This window comes from Staurois parvus, unplaced genomic scaffold (assembly GCF_062004578.1).
Source record: "Staurois parvus isolate SC_StPar_1 unplaced genomic scaffold, SC_StPar_1.0 ptg001614l, whole genome shotgun sequence".
Lineage (NCBI taxonomy): Eukaryota > Metazoa > Chordata > Amphibia > Anura > Ranidae > Staurois > Staurois parvus.
Genome location: NW_028319410.1, coordinates 1,702,501 through 1,720,524, shown reverse-complemented (window position 1 = coordinate 1,720,524; position 18,024 = coordinate 1,702,501). Strand labels below are relative to the sequence as shown.

Here is an 18,024-nt window from a genome sequence, read left to right as displayed (position 1 = left end):
ACCAAAAAAACAAATAATAATATATAAAAAAAATAAAAATGTAAAAATTATAATTTTTGATTATAGACTAATTTGGGTTATTTTTTTTTACTAAAAAGATAACTGAATACATTTTGGCCAAGATTTATGATGAAATATTATTTATTTTTATATTTAGGGACCAACCACAGCACCACCTGCCTGGAGTTTGCATGTTCTCCCTGTGCCTGCGTGGGTTTTCTCCACTCCAAAGACATGCTGGTTAGTTAACTGGCTCCTGTCTAAATTGTCCCTAGTATGTGTATGTATGAATGTGAGTTAGGGACCTTAGATTGTACACCCCTTGAGGGTTAGGGACTGATGTGAATGTACAATATATATGTAAAGCGCTGCGTAAACTGACGGCGATATATAAGTACCTGAAATAAAAAATTATATATATATATATATGATAAATGCAATCAGTGAGCGCTTCAAGTAATTCTTTTATTTATAAACATAAACCTCATAAATATATATATAAAAAGTACAGTATATACTCCAATATAATATATGTTATGATCAATATATACTCCAGTCCAGATAAAAAAAGATTAAAATAAAAATCAAATAAATGAATAAAATGGTGACAGTTCGTGACAAATGATTCAATACAGGAGTTGTTAGTGACTTCACGATCCAGTGGTCTGGTGACAAACTGCAAAAATACGCACTCACCAGATGTGTATTTTTAATACACATGTGATAAGTAAACCAGAGGTCCCCCTCATGGGATGGGATGGATGAGCTGGGCCGTCTTAGTGGACTCTCCTTCCTCTGGGTATAGAGCAGCCAAACCGTTGTCTCCCTCTAGGAAATGGACAAGGTACTGGGCAGCTTACATCAGGACGTGCGTCATCCTTAGGAATGGTGTCACTTACCACAGACTCCTTTTGCTTGGGCTCTGGAATGGATATTGGGCTCACCCAGGGGCGAACTGAAAAATCATGGGGCCCCCCGGGCAATAAGGGATCATGGGGCCCCGTGTCCTTGCCCAAACTTAAAAAAGCCTATGAAAAAGGTACCAGGGGCATCTCATGGCGCCCCCTACTGACCCCGGGCCATCGGGCAGTGTGCGAGTTTCCAAATGGTCAGTCCGCCCCTGGGCTCACCAAGGAGCCAGCAAGAAATAGCCCTTATGCAGGCCATAGACGGGTCGAAAACTGGCCGTTTAAAAAAAAAAATAATGCAAAATCGGTCGTTCAATAGGCCGATGTTACCACCAACCAGGGGCGGACTGACCATTTGGAAACTCAGGCACTGCCCAAGGGCCCGGGGTCAGTAGGGGGCCCCATGAGATGCCCCTGGTACCTTTTTCATAGGCTTTTTTGAGTTTGGTCAAGTACACAGGGGCCCCATGATCCCCTATTGCCCGGGGGCCCCATGATTTGTCAGTCCACCCCTGCCACCAACGGTAACAAAACGTAGACCGGACGATTTCCTTCTGGTCTACGGCCAGCAAATATAATAGCGGAGCTCTCTGCAGAGAGCTCCGCTATTATATTTGACATGAAAAAGTCTTGAGGTTGCAACAATGTATCTATTTGTATCTATTTTGGATACAGATGTTTTTATTCGGATACAAATAGATTCATTGTTGCAACCGCAAGACTTTTTCATGTGAAATATAACAGCGGACTGGAATTTTTCTTTTTCTTCTAGCAGGTCACGGCTCATGCGCAGATTTTTTATCGGTAAAAAGGTTGACCGTTTTGCCCATCATTGCCGCGAAAATCGGCCGATTTTTCAAATTTACCAATAAAAAAAATGTGCCAAAATCCCAAAAAACAGCTGACCAATTAACCTACTAACGGCCTGAAAATCGGCCGATTTTAGACCCATCTATGGCCTGCTATAGTGTAGTAGTTTAAAAAAATTGGCGTTTATTGATCCACGTGGTAAACAATTCAAAAGTAAATAAAAGCAAGTAAAAGCAATTACTGACCAATGTGCAATAGACGCCCCTTTAAATATATATATATGTGTATAAAGCGCTGCGTAAATTAATTGACGGCGCTATATAAGTACCTTGTAATGCAAATTAACTATCCAAATAAAGTCACCAGGAAACTCATATTCTATGCAATGGCACCCTCCATGCGCCTGGTCCTCTCTAAGCCTCCATGCAGCCCTCGCAGAGCAAATTTTTAACAGAATCTGTTAAAATTTCAGCTATTTGAATAAGCCTAATAAGCCTTCCAGAGGTTCAGACAGATAGCAGAACCACAAAAAAAAAGAAGGATGTCAGGGAAGAAATGTGCTTTAATTCTTTACATAATGTAATGAGAGCACAGCGGCGGGATATTAGGCGAAAGCGGCGGTCACGGTTGGGCCCTCTGACCTCGCAGGCCCAGGAGCCCATTGCCCCCCTCCTATTGCAGATATACCCTAACTACCTGAGAATCTAAATAAAGATTCCCCTCCCGACTTGCACACCACTGTTGCACCAGAAAAAAAAAAAAACGCGATTATCACAGAAGCAAATTATAGCTCGAAGCAATCAGCATTGATTTTGTATATACCGCATCATAAATGATGCACGGCGGAGGAAATACAAATATTACAGTTGCCCCTGCTCCAGGAGGAGACGAGGGGGGGGGGGGAGAGGAGGGGACAGGAGCAGGTAGTGTAAGATTATCGCTCGGCGGGGGGGAGATCTCATCGGAGACGGAGGAATGATCTCTGGCTTAGTGACGCTGAAATAATACGAGTCGTTTCAACTGATTAACGCTGTGAGCACCAGGCGCAGCTTGGATGGAACTCTGAGGAGAGAGGGAGAGGCGAGGGAGTCTTGCGTCAGGCTTATTCAAAGCGCGACGATGAACAGCGGCCAATCGGATTTCATCTTGGGAAACGCTGCTCTCCCATAGGATCGATTCTGATTGGTTGCTAGGTACTACTGCTCTTTTTTTTTTTACTTGGCTTTTGCTCTTTGCTAACTCCTCGAATTATAAAAGACACCAAAGGGGCTTATTCAATGAAGCACGTGTAATGTTTGAATGAAATCATGATATATATGTAGTAATACTCAGGCCTCATCACTCCTCTGAACGCCTCTGCACCTGGCAAGAAAAGGCAACGTAAAAACCGCGCCTAAAGCCGCGCTTTTCAAACGAGTTTAGGCACGTCAAGCACAGGGGTGGACTGACCATTCGAGCACACGGGTCAGTAGGGGGCCCCATTACATGCCCGTTACCTTTTTTATAGGCTTTTTTGGGTGTGCTTTGAGTGTGGGCAAGGACACAGGGGCCCCATGATCCCCTATTGCCCGGGGGCTCCATGAGTTGTCAGTCCACCCCTGGTCAAGTGTATGGGCGTTCCATCATTTCATTGGCCAGAATATAAAATTATTGTGGTCATCGGACTGAATGAACGCTCAAATACCAACCGTGCTCAGTGTTTAGGTGTGTTTAGACGCATTTAAGCGTGTCAAAAGTTTGAGCATTCATTTATTCCATTGGTCAGAATATTAATTCATTCTGGTCATTGGAACGAATGAACACTCAAGGGCTAAATGTGCCTAGCCTCTAGGTGAGTTTTGGTGCATCAAGTGTTTGAGCATTCATTGATTCTACTGGCCAGAATTATAACTTGTTCTGGCCATTGGAACGAATGAACACTCAAGGGCTAAATGTGTCTCGCCTTTAGGAGAGTTTAGACGCGCTTGGGCGTTCATTCATTTCTTTGGCCAGAATATTACTTTATTCTGGCCATTGAAATTAATGAACACTCAAGGGGCCTAGCGTTTAGGCACGTTTAGGTGCATCAAGCCTTCCATTGGCCAGAATAATAATTTGTTCTGGCCACTGGGAAATGTACCTAGCGTTTAGGCATGTTTAGATGCGCTTGGGCGGTTCATTCATTTCTTTGGCCAGAATAATAATTTATTCTGGCCATTGAAATAAATGAATGCTCAAGTGCTGAATGTTCCTAGTGTTTAGGAGTGTTTATCCAAGTTTAGGCGCGTTTAGACACATTTAGACACAATGGGGTGTATCAAGCGTTTCAGCGTTCATTGATTCTACTGGCCAGAATAATAACTTGTTCTGGCCATTGGAATGAATGAACACTCAAGGGCTAAATGTGCCTAGCCTTTAGGAGAGTTTAGACGCGCTTGGGTGTTCATTCATTTCTTTGGCCAGAATATTAATTTATTCTGGCCATTGAAATGAATGAACACTAAAGGGCTAAATGTGCCTAGCGTGTAGGCGTGCTTAGACACATTTAGACGCGTTGGGGTGTATCAAGTGTTTGAGCATTCATTAATTCCCATGGCCAAAATATCGATTTATTCTAGCCATTGGCATGAATGAAAGCTCAAGTGCTAAATGCGCCTAGCGTTTAGGCACGTTTAGGTGCATCAAGCCTTGCATTGGCCAGAATAATAATTTGTTCTGGCCACTGGGAAATGTACCTAGCGTTTAGGCATGTTTAGATGCGCTTGGGCGTTCATTCCTTTCTTTGGCCAGAATAATAATTTATTCTGGCCATTGAAATAAATGAATGCTCAAGTGCTGAATGTTCCTAGTGTTTAGGAGTGTTTATCCAAGTTTAGGCGCGTTTAGACACATTTAGACACGTTGGGGTGTATCAAGTGTTTGAGCGTTCATTAATTCCTATGGTGAGAATATCGATTTATTCTAGCCATTGGAATGAATGAAAGCTCAAGTGCAATATGTACCTAGCATTTAGGCACGTATAGGCATGTTTAGACGCACTTTGCCGTTCATTCATTTCTTTGGCCAGAACAATAATTTATTCTGGCCATTGAAATAAATGAATGCTCAAGTGCTGCATGTTCCTAGTGTTTAGGAGTGTTTATCCAAGTTTAGGCGCGTTTAGACACAATGGGGTGTATCAAGCGTTTGAGCGTTCATTGATTCCATTGGCCAGAATATCTGTTTTATTATAACCATTGGAATGAATGAAAGCTCAAGTGCTAAATGTGCCTAGCATTTAGGCAAGTTTAGGTGCATCAAGTGTTTGAACATTCATTGATTCTACTGGCCAGAATAATAACTTGTTGGAACGAATGAACGCTCAAGGGCTAAATGTGCCTGGCCTTTAGGCGAGTTTAGATGCGCTTGGGTGTTCATTCATTTCTTTGGCCAGAATATTAATTTATTCTGGTCATTGAAACGAATGAACACTAAAGGGCTAAATGCGCCTAGCGTGTAGGCGCGTTTAGACACATTTAGACACGCTGGGGTGTATCAAGTGTTTGAGCATTCATTAATTCCCATGGCCAAAATATTGATTTATTCTAGCCATTGGAATGAATGAAAGCTCAAGTGCTAAATGCGCCTAGCATGTGTGGTCATCACAAAGAATTATCCCTTTACAGATAGCTAACAAGATCAACGGTGTCAGTGGGAACTTATCTGAGAGGAAGAAATTGTTCATTGCTCAAGGAAGCCCTAGCAACCTCTGGAGGAACCCTGGGGTTCTATGGAACCCTGGTTGAGAAACCCTGAAGTAGATGATATATGTATAATCGTAACACAGTTCCCACACATGTATTTTGAGTACCTGGAGTTCAGCTTTAGCAACTTTTTTTTTTCGTCTTGAGGATAAAAGTGAAACCCTATTCATCACCAGTTGAGGTTCTCCCAACCGGAAATCCAATCAGTTCCATGGCCACTCATAGACATTTTTTGGCTTCTTTGGCTTGATATGCCCTTTTAAAAATAAAAAAAAAAGCTATGGCATCGCAAAAAAGAACAGGTTCATTCTTGTCCCAGTGTGCTGCCAAAAAGCAGCAAATTTCTAGGTGGTGTTGAGGAAAGGGGAACATTGGTAGTAACTCAAGGTGCCCCAGTGATCACTAATGAATGTCCATTGGGGGAAGACAAAGGGAGAAGAAGATGAAGGGTGACTTTTCCTTGTACAGTTTGGCCAAACACTCTAAGCAGAAGAACAGCCATCTCAATAAAGCTACGGTATTCTAAACCAGGTTAGGAGCACCAAAACAAGCAGCTCAGCCTTTCTCAGCATTTTTTCGACATGGAGGAACCCTTGAAACCACTTTCCAGTCTCAGGAAACCCCTGCTAAAAATTACTATATCTACACCTCCTGATACAATAGTCTAATGGTCACTGGGAAAAATATTCCTTACGTGTGTGGTCATTACAAAGAATTATCCCTTTACAGATAGCTAATAAGATGAACGGTGTCAGTGGGAACTTATCTGAGAGGAAGAAATTGTTCATTGCTCAAGGAAGCCCTAGCAACCTCTGGAGGAACCTTGGGGTTCTATGGAACCCTGGTTGAAAAACCCTGAAGTAGATGATATATGTATAATCGTAACACAGTTGCCACACATGTATTTCGAGTACCTGGAGTTCAGCTTTAGCAACTTTTTTATTTTTGTCTTGAGGATAAAAGTGAAATCCTGTTCATCACCAGCTGAGGTTCTCCCAACCAGAAATCCAATCAGTTGGTTCGGCAGTTCCATGGCCACTCATAGACATTTTTTGGCTTCTTTGGCTTGATATGCCCTTTTATTTTTTTAAAAAAAGCTATGGCATCGCAAAATGCACAGGTTCATTCTAGTCCAGAGGCGTAGCTGGGGGGGCAGGGGGGTACATATGTACCTGGGCGCCAAGGTACAGGGGCGCCAAAATGAGGTCACAAGATCATTGCAGTGGCTGCAGCAGACGTGTCATCTGATATGTCTGCCATCCACAGTGAGTTATGAGAGGAGAGAGGAGCCGGCCGGGAGAGGAGTGGAGAGGAGGGCAGTGAGCCGGGCATGTGCCGGAGGGGATGAGGGGAGAGCCGAGCCGGGTGAGTAGTGCTATGGATGAAAGGGGGGGGGCAATGTGATCAGGACGGGGGGGGTGTTTACAGGGACCATATGAAGCGGGGGGGGGGGGGTTGGTGTCATGAGGTGGCCGTTCGTCCCCGGGCGCAAAATATCCTAGCTACGCCTCTGTTCTAGTCCCAGAGTGCTGCCGAAAAGCAGCAAATTTCTATGTGGTGTTGAGGAAAGGGGAACATTGGTAGTAACCTCAAGGTGCCCCAGTGATCACTAATGAATGTCCATTTGCTGGGCTCAAAAAGGGAGTGATATGGAAGCTTCCATAGCTAAGGTGTTTGGCCAAGTACCAATCTCTCCATTCCACAATTTACCACTTGTTGGGTCCCTCACCTGAAATGAGAAAGATATCTGGTGCCTCAACACCCTTGAGATTGGCAACTTAACAATGGCAGCCCCCATGGCTCTCTCTTGAAAGGTTCCTTTTAATGCATTGGGATGTCTATCAAATCAGGCAATTTTGGGCTATTTACTGTACTATATAGGATCATAGGAAAGTGGACTGAAATGTGGACATGTTGTCATGGACTGTATGCCTTTCTATGGTTAGGCTATTAGTAAAGTGACCCTGTTGGCCTGTTCATGGGGAAAACGAAACTAAGCCCACTCTGTAAAAGAAGAAGGTAGATACTTTTCCGGTGGCCCTTTGTCTTAGGACCACCATGTTGCTTCTGAGTGTGTTGAATATCTGCTCCCCCATTGCACACGTTGGTTCACGTACGTCCTGCAGTCCTGTAGAAGTCAGCGTGAGGAACCACAGAATATGATGGTGGAGGGTCAGATATTCAACACACCTGGAAGTGAAGCTTCAGCGGCCGAAGATCAGCAATGGTGCAGTGTGTCAATACATGGACCATGGGATAGGAAAGCACCTCCCCTCTCTGGGGCACAAAGATTTTTTATTATATTGTGGGGTCACATCTCTGAAAGAAGGCTCTACAGAAGTGGTAGTCAATTTTCTTGATATATAGGGTCTCAAGTGCAGGCCCTGACTTTATCAAAGGGCTGCACATAATATTAGGTGAATGGAATGCTACAGAAAGCTGTCAGAGACTGCCAACCTGCAACAGAAGATGGTCAAAGACTATGAGCATGCTACAAGAAATAGTCAGAGACTGCAGACATAGAGAAAAGAGGTGGTCAGAGGCTACAGATATAGTACAAGAGGTGGTCAGAGATTGCAGGCACAGAACAAGAGGTGGTCAGAGGCTGCAGATATCGTACAAGAGGTGGTCAGAGATTGCAGTCACAGAACCAGAGGTGGATAGAGACTGAAGATGTGGTGGAAGAGATGGCTAAAAACTGAAGACCTAGTACAAGAGATGGTCAGAGACTGAAGGCATGGTAAAAGAGATCACAAACGAAAGTGTACGTTTAGGTTGATTTCCCTGGAGGTAGACCAATGGTGTTCCAAAGCTGACAGTGTCTTCCTGGCACTTTAAAGAGCATAAGAGTATGAGGTGAAAAGCCGACAACTCGTTCTCCCGATAAAAGTACTTTATTAATAAAGGGTGCAGTGTACAAGTTACAGCCGATTACGCATTTCGGTAAAAAAAACCCTGCCTTTGAATAAGGTTTTTACCAAAATATGTAAGCTGCTGTAACTTGCACACTGCACCCTTCTTAATAAAGTACTTTTATCGAGAGAACGAGTTGTCGGCTCTTCAACTTATACTCTCATTGTACAAGAGATGGATAAAGACTGAAGACAAAGTACAAGACATGGTCAGAGACTGAAGACATGGTACAAGGGATGGTTAGAGACTGAAGACATGGTACAAGGGATGGTCAGCGATTGAATACATGGTACAAGAGATGGTCAGCAACTGAAGACACGGTACAAGAGATGATCAGTGACTAAAGACATAGAACAAGAGATGGTCAGTGACTGAAGACACGGTACAAGAAATGGTCAGAGACTGAAGATATGATACAAGAGATGATCAGCAACTCAAGACATGGAACAAGAGATGGTCAGGGACCGAAGACATTGTAGAAGAGATGGTTAAAGACTGAAGACATAGTACAAGAGATGACCAGAGACTGAGGACATGATACAAGAGATAATTAGCTACTCAAGACATGGCACAAGAGATGCTCAGAGACTGAAGACATGATACAAGAGATGATCAGTGACTCAAGACATGGAACAAGAGATGGTCAAAGACCGAAGACATTGTAGAAGAGATGGTTAAAGACTGAAGATGTAGCACAAAAGATGGCCACAGACTGAGGATATGATACAAGAGATAATCAACAACTCAAGACATGGTACAAGAGATGCTCAAAGACTAAAGACATGATACAAGAGCTGTTCAGCGAAAGCAGACATGGTAAAAGAAATGGTCAGAGACTGAAGACATGGTACAAGAGATGGTCAGTGATTGAAGTCATGGTACAAGAGATGGTCAGCAATTGAAGACACAGTACAAGAGATGATCAATGACTGAAGACACGGTACAAGAAATGGTCAGAGACTGAAGACATGATACAAGAGATGATTAGTGACTGCAGACATGGTATAAGAGATGGTCAGAGACCGAAGATATTGTAGAAGAGATGGTTAAAGACTGAAGATGTAGTACAAAAGATGGCCACAGACTGAGGACATGATACAAGAGATGATCAACAACTCAAGACATGGTACAAGAGATGCTCAGAGACTGAAGACATGATACAAGAGGTGATCAGTGACTCAAGACATGGAACAAGAAATGGTCAGAGTCTGTAAACATGATACAAGAGATGATCAGTGAATCAAGACATGGAAAAGGAAATGGTCATAGACTAAAGAAATGATACAAGAGATGGTAAGAGACTGCACACATGGTAGAAGAGATGGTCAGAGACTGAAGACATGATACAAGAGATGGTCAGAGACTGCTTGCATGGTAGAAGAGATGGTCAGAGACTGAAGACACGGTAAAAGAGATGGTCAGAGACTGAAGACACGGTACAAGTGATGATCAGCTACTCAAGACATGGAACAAAAAATGGTCGGAGACTGAAGACCTGGTACAAGAGTTGGTCAGAGACTGAAGACATTGTAGAAGAGATGGTTAAAGACCTAGTACAAGAGAAGGTCACAGGTTTCAAACATGCTGTAGACATTGTTGTAGACTAGGACATGCTTTAGGGGACAGTCATAGACTGTTACAGTGCCTTTGTGTGCACCTTACACCTCTTTTAATATTTCTATGTGCCACATTTCATATTTCCCACAGCAACATCCATTCTAAATATCACCGGGGAAAGACAGAAACGGAATGGACAGCGCCAAAAAGGAGGATGGTGTAGAATAAATAAACCAAACCATTTACCGAAACAGTCAAAAGAATATTTTTTCCTCCATTTGCCTGAGTAAGCACCTACATATGGAAACAGACTGCTGTCTATAGGAACCCCCTGAGGGCCATACAATGGGTAACAAAGAGCCACATGCAGCCCCTGGGGCATCAGGTCCGGTACCAGGGCTGTACAGCCATCCTAAAACTGGCCATACCTGTAGCAATCTGATCCTTCAATCTCATCTTCAATTACAATAATTCTGTTGAAATGAAAAAGGTACTGAAAAATGAAATCCTTTCCTTTTGATTGGCCCCGGGGCAATCAGGTTCAGCAAACTCCCAAGCCAATCGCTTTCCATCAGATTGCTTGATGCGTTCCTTTTTTTTTTTTCTTCGAATGAGCGATATTCAATCACAATTTATTATTTCATTCCATAAAATCCATCGAAGTTTGCTGGTTATAGGTTGGTTATAGGTGGTAGGTTGCCTTCGTTCTTTTGCTCATATTCCAAGGAAGCCAATCCCTCCACTGGCTTCCACTCAGTGTCCTCCACCCCTCTCTGCCAATCCCTCCACTGGCCTCCACTCAGTGTCCTCCACCCCTCTCTGCCAATCCCTCCACTGGCCTCCACTCAGTGTCCTCCACCCCTCTCTGCCAATCCCTCCACTGGCCTCCACTCAGTGTCCTCCATCCCTCTCTGCCAATCCCTCCACTGGCTTCCCATTGCCCAACGGATAAAATTCAAAACATTAACAATAACGTATAAAGTCATTTATAACTCTGCCCCAAATTACATCACCGATCTTGTCTCTGAATATCACCCAAACCCTACTCTCAGCTCCTCACAGGACCTCCTGCTCTCTAGCTCCCTTGTCTCCTCCTCCCATGCTCATCTCCAGGACTTCTCCAGAGCTTCCCCCATCCTCTGGAACTCTCTACCCCAATTTATCAGACTATCGCCTACTCTACTCACTTTTAGGCGATCTCTGAAAACCTGTCTCTTCAGGGAAGCCTATCCTGCCCTCAGCTAATAATGGAATCTTCTACTCTTCCTACCAGTCCATCCTCCACAGTTACTACCTTTTGTACCACTAGCCCCTCCCTCCTAGATTGTAAGCTCCAAGGATCCGGGCCCTCCTATCCCTCTTGTATTGAACTGTATTGTCTCCCGTTATATTGAAAAGCACTGAGCAAACTGTTGGCGCCATATAAATCCTCTATGATAATAATAATATAAATCCTGTATAATAATAATAATAATACTGAAAAAGCTGTTTGAAAAGAAGTTTGAATTGCCCTGAAATGTTCTCTGTGTATGGGAAGGATGACGGGAATTAACAATAAGTTACGTCCAGTTCGAAATCATTTTTTTTTTTCCCGTTTTTGTCTACGCAAGCAGATATGAAGTCGCAGCAAACAGTGCCCACATACTGCACATTCGCCCCTACTACACGTCATTCACGAGTGATCAGCAGTGGGAAATCAGCATGAAAATCAGGACTCTTCTTTTTCAAGGACCAACCAATCAGCTTCAGCGTAGACTCTTTCAACACAGCACATATAATTATTCAGCATGGCTGCGCTCGCAGTTGATTTACTATAGCGCGGTGACATCATTACAGGCGCAAAAAATATTATCTGATTACTAAACTGATATAAAGCCAACAGATTTCTTTAAAGTGACAGTCCGGACAAAACGGATATTCTAATTTTGCTTCCTTTATATCTCCTACAGAGTCCAGAGCAGCGGTCCCAGCTCCGCCCACCTGCTGCGGTCAGTCTCACTTCTCCTGTTGTATTTTTTCATTCGCCTTATGGAAAAAAAAAACAGCAGGAAAACTTGATCTCAGAAGACAGTCCACAGCCGGGGAGCAGAACGAGGATCTGAATCAGCGATCGCACCACCTGAACCTGTTTTTTGTGATTGAGCATGCCCTCAATAAAGCGTAATCAAACCCAAAATTAAAAATACTACCAATCCTTCGATGTGGTGGCTGCATTAGTTTTTTTTTTTTAGGCTTTTCTTCCATTACTTTCACCTAATGATCTGGACAGTAACACCTCTCCGGTCTTAGGGTGTCTCCACTTTAGATGAAGGATCACAGGGGGCACGTTTGGAAAGCAGCATTGTCAGTTTGGTGGTGGTGGGGGAGTGTTAGATGGACTTTAGATACACTAACAAATTGAAGCCAAACTCCAGCTCACACCTTTTTTTAATCAGTTACAGCAGTTTTGTTCTCCCTTTTGGGATAAAGGTTTTACATAAATAAGTAAACGCCGATCATTGTCAGCACCCCTGTTAGTAGTAAATGGTTTGTCCCAATCATCTAACAGCCACTTTTGGTCTGTTAAAAGGAGCTGAAAAATAAGAGACTTACTACAATTTATTAGTGTGTTTAAATCTGCTAGTCCATCTAACACTCTCCCCTCCCCCCCTTCCCCAGACTGACAATGCTGCTGTCTGCTGTGCCCCCTGTGCTCCTTCATCCAGAATGAGGGCTCTAATACAGGAGCTGTGTTACTGTCCAGATCACCAGGGGAAAACAGAGGGAAAAAAGCCTTAAGAAAACGAATGCAGCCATCTCACCCAAGGATTGATAAACTGCAACATAACAGATTTTTGTTTTTGGGCTTAATACTGCTTTAATCCACAGCCGAAACATTGCACTGGATCGGTCCTTTAAAACAAAACCATCAATGTCCAATGGGGTCTCCCATATTTTTGCACTTATTCTGATACATATAGCAAAACAGCTCTGTTCACATTTTTAATCTCATTTTTTAAAAAAAAAAAGAAACAAAATATCGCTCTCTTCCTGCCAAACCGACAATCAGACAAATCCAGCTGTATCCAAAATACGCTTCAAATTCATGTGAATATTATTAGACGGGGAGCAAAGCAGGTGGAAAAACACTTTTTTTTATGATGATGAATGTAACAGACGAAAACAAAAACTTAAAAAACAGCGCTGCCGACACAAACAGGACGGATAAATAACAAAGTAACCGGAGAGATCATAGAGGGCAAAATGGAAATGGTAGAAAAGTGGAATAAAGTATAAACGGGGGATTTCTCTGCCCTCGTGCTGGGCTTCACTGGTGGGTTTAATGGAACGTACCCAACCGCAGACATGGAATTATAATGTATGACAAACATACAATAACTACAACCTATATATACAAAGAGAGGATGGAATTTGTTGTTTATTTTTATAAACAAAAAATGTTTTCACATTCCATATGCAGTTTATCTATTCCATCTATGTATATATCTATGTATGTATATATCTATGTTTATAAGTATGTATGTATATGTCTCTGTATGTATATCTCTATGTATGTATATATATATCTATGTATGTATCTATGTATGTATATATCTATGTGTATATCTATGTATATATGTATGTATATATCTATGTATGTATGTATGTATATATCTATGTATATATGTATGTATATATCTATGTATGTATATATATATCTATGTATGTATCTATGTATGTATATATCTATGTGTATATCTATGTATATATGTATGTATATATCTATGTATGTATCTATGTATGTATATATCTATGTATATATGTATGTATATATCTATGTATGTATGTATGTATATATCTATGTATGTTTGTATCTATATATTACACTTACTCTATCTGTTGTATGTATGTCTTCTCTATCTATCTATCTATCTATCTATCTATCTATCTATCTATCTATCTATCTTCTCTATCTATCTACCTTATTATATTTCCATCAGCTTTCTTTCTCTCTCTCTCTTTTCCCTTTCTTTCTTTCTTTCTTTCTTTCTTTCTTTCTTTCTTTCTTTCTTTCTCTCTCTATCTATCTATCTATCTATTCTCTTCTATTCTTGATGTAGGTATAGAGATAGAAAAATAGATAGATAGATAGATAGATAGAGAGAAAGAAAGAAAGAAAGAAAGAAAGAAAGAAAGGAAGGAAGGAAGGAAGGAAGGAAGGAAGGAAGAAAGAAAGAAAGAAAGAAAGAAAGAAAGAAAGAAAGAAAGAAAGAAAGAAAGAAAGAAAGAAAGAAAGGGAAAAGAGAGAGAGAGAAAGAAAGCTGATGGAAATATAATAAGGTAGATAGATAGATAGATAGATAGATAGATAGATAGATAGATAGATAATAGATAGATAGATAGATAGATAGATAGATAGATAGATAGATACATAGATACATAGATACATAGATAGATATTAGATAGATAGATAGATAGATAGATGATAGATAGATAGATAGATAGATAGATAGATAGATAGATAGATAGATAGATAGAATGTCTGGGCTTGTGTATTAGTATGCAGATAAATGTTTGTCTATCTATCTATCTATCTATCTATCTATCTATCTATCTATCATTTATATATCATGTATATATCTATGCACCTACATTATATACATTTTTGCACTTATGATACATGCAAGCATTATAACAACATATAATGTCATAAAGTATATCAATATATCAATAAAAACTTTTTATTTCTATAAACCTTCGACAAAACTAATCTTACCCCTCCAGTTCCATAAACTACACATATAGCACTTCCTATTATATTAAAATCACTTCCTAGTATTACAAATTCCTGGTCCATCCTTGGTCATGGAGGCACACAGTTATAACCGCCAAATAGCAATATCAAATGACATCACAACAATACAAAAAACAATTCTAAGCAATAATCAGACTGAAGGAAAGGAAATCTATTCATTGCATCTCTGGATTGCACCCTGCATTGCATAGGAAGAGTAAAGAATTAAAGTTTTGAGGTTTTGCCCAAAACATCTCAACAAGCCCTTCAAAGCCTCGTCTAATTCATGTACTTACATGCCAAAACCGCCAACTCTGAAAAGTATAAACCAAGATTAAGCAACCCCAGTAGTGTCAAGCTGGCAGATGGGAGATGCGCTCAGTGTCTTTCTCTGCCCCGGACGAATGGCATGGGTGATGTCACCGCTACGTACACGCCACTTCGTACCTTAACCCATGAGGACCACACAGAGGCCTACAGCTGTTAGCTCTTGATACAGAGTTTGAAGTTTCAAAAGTCCACTTGAGTTGTCCTCCATTCAATTCTCACGTCCTCTATCCTGACCAGTCAGTAGATGTCCAACACCCTTATTAGAAAGAAAAAACACCCACCCTTGACATTGAAAGAGTGACCACAGAAAACGCTACTTGATTCATGAAAAGGTGGCTTTAACCATTACTGTGTAATGTATGGCGGCTAAAAAAAAGACCAAAAAAAAAAGAAAAACTGTTTGTCGGAAGTCGTTACCGCGCCTAACTCACAGTTTGTGGACGACAGTTTAATACGTCTCTCTCTTAATGCAGAAAATTAATGGCGAGTGGAAATATGACATTTTCTTGCTGTGCTGCATTAAAACCAAAATAATTAAATAATTGACTACTGCTGCAATTGCAGTTGCTAAATCAATGGATAGTGAGGTTATTAAAAGATTAAACAACGAGCAGATATTTCGTCAACGGAAAGAAAAAAAAAAACACAGAAAAAATACCTACAACTTGGCTTCCAGAGAAATGTTTTTTTCAACTGCCTGGGAAACCAGGTGGGTTTAACACAAGATGAAGATTTAGGGAACCTTCACTCGTTTATAAGGGGGGAGGGAGGGGGGGCTGATTACTATCTGATCAGGAAGGGGCTGAAAAAATTTAAATTGGTCAGCACTGAAAGCTGCATCTGAACTGCTGGCTTAGTGGACGCATCGAAAAACCTACGAACGCCCTAAAATCAAATATTTGTGAGCAAGGCAGGACAGCCAGAATGGCAGGGGGAAGTATGGGAGTGAGCAACTTCGGTTGTAGGAAAGCAAAGACTAACGCCATGAATGCGCTTTTCTTGAGGACCGGTCTGGTGTCCCTAGCAAGGCACTGTCCTAGGGTGAAATGTTTTTGGTTTATGGCGATGTGTTTTTGATGAAAACGGAAGAAAGCCTTGGAGCTTAGGAAACACGGGGGGCAAACTTTTATCACCTGAAATGAAAAGTTTCTTTATGAGTGTGTGCAGGAGAAGGTGTAATAAAAATAAAGTTACTCTGTCATTATATATATATTTGATGTAGATACAGAGAAAAAAACAGATAGATGGGCTATATATAGAGAGAGAGAGAGAAAGAGAGAGAGGGAGGAGCAAGAGACAGACAGAGCATTAGATAGATAGATAGATAGATAGATAGATAGATAGATAATAGATAGATAGATAGATAGATAGATAGATAGATAGATAGATAGATAGATGTGCTTGTGTCTGTATGTAGAGAAATGTAGATAAATGTTTCTATCTATCTATCTATCTATCTATCTATGTATCCTATTATATTATCTTTCTTTCTTTCCTCCCTTTCTCTCTCTTTTTGTTTCTCTCTCTCTCTCTCTCTCTCTCTCTCTCTATATATATATATATACAATAGAGAGAGGATAGATAGATCTATCTATTATCTATCTATCTATCTATCTATCCTATTATCTTTCTTTCTTTCCTCTCTCTCTCTCTCTCTCTAATAGGTAGATAGATAGATACATTCATACATACATACACAAACTTGTATCTACATACAGACACAAGCACATCTATCTATCTATCTATCTATCTATCTATCTATCCTATTATACTATCATTCTTTCTTTCTTTCTTTCTTTCTTTCTTTCTTTCTTTCTTTCTTTCTTTCTTTCCTTCTTCTCTCTCTCTATATATATATAAATATATATGATAGATAGATAGATAGATAGATAGATAGATAGATAGATAGATACACAAACATTTCTCTACATACAGACACAAGCACATCTATCTATCTATCTATCTATCTATCTATCTATCTATCTATCTATCTATCTACTATCTGTCTATCTATCGACCTACCCTCTCTCTCCCTCTCTAGGGAGGGAGAGAGAGAGGTTTGTGAGTAGATATAAGTTTGTGAACTCACATATATAATCCCGTTGGGTGATGTGAGTCTTCCACCACTCATAAAGCTATACAATGTAGCAGGATATACTAGTGGCAGGCATAACAGCATAACACAAAAAGAAAACAATTGCATAGAAGATATTGACAATAAACAAATCAAAGCAAGCAAACATCCAGATGACCAGAGCCCCAGTAGGTGATCTATAACAACAGTTAAAACATAGACGTTTAATGACAGTTATTTTCCAGCTGACCCAGCAAACTTGTATTGACATCAATCATCCAATGAGATGCATAGAAACATCTACTTTTGTTCTAATTTTCTCCTAACTTGATTGGGTGTTTAAAAAGAAAACAAATCAGCCAGGTTAGAATGCAGGGCCCTTTAGTAAGTACCCCCCCTCGCCCCTGCCCAGTAAGGTTCGGGTCTGAAGATAAACCCATCGCCTAAACTTCTGGGTCACCCCTTGGATGAACTTTGAAAACCAATAACTGACTCCGAAATTGGCTCCGAACCAACGGTTCTATCATCTCAGCCTCTTACTGACAGCTGTGACAAGCATGCAAATGGTTAATTCCGCAAGGGTTTATGAAAAAAGTCTCACAGCTCCTTCCAGATTTCATGGGTAGGTCTAATAAAAATATTTGGAATAGCCCAGTGCGACAGAACCCAGTGAAGGCTGGTCCTTTACCTCTGACATAATCCATATGGATAAAGGGAACAAAAACAGCCAATATTGGGAAACAATCCGTCTTGGTGACATTCTAGAATGAGGATGGAGTGATCAAACTATTTTTTTAGAGTGCTAATTAATTGCAGTTATTTTTTTGTTGTTGTTGCTGTTCCTTGCCACATCACGGAGAGTTCCTAGTGGAACATTCTTGGGATATTTGCAATAAAACTTTTTTTCTTTTTTTTTTGGTTCAGATGTTCGCATCG

The 18,024-nt window shown here is 40.8% G+C and overlaps 1 protein-coding gene across 3 annotated transcripts in view; it reads right to left on the bottom strand.

Annotated features, from left to right (window-relative positions):
• The window catches only part of ZNF536 (zinc finger protein 536), a 641,179-nt gene that overhangs the window by 618,283 nt on the left and 4,872 nt on the right, over positions 1 to 18,024 (bottom strand). Inside the window, exon 1 of one of the 3 annotated variants that reach the window (XM_089663033.1) lies at positions 17,777 to 18,024. This exon is cut by the window's right edge and continues 256 nt beyond it. The exons of the other annotated variants lie outside the window; for them this stretch is intronic. The gene's annotated coding sequence lies outside the window, so the exon portion shown is untranslated. The remainder of the gene's footprint in view (positions 1 to 17,776) is intronic. 3 annotated transcript variants of the gene reach the window in all.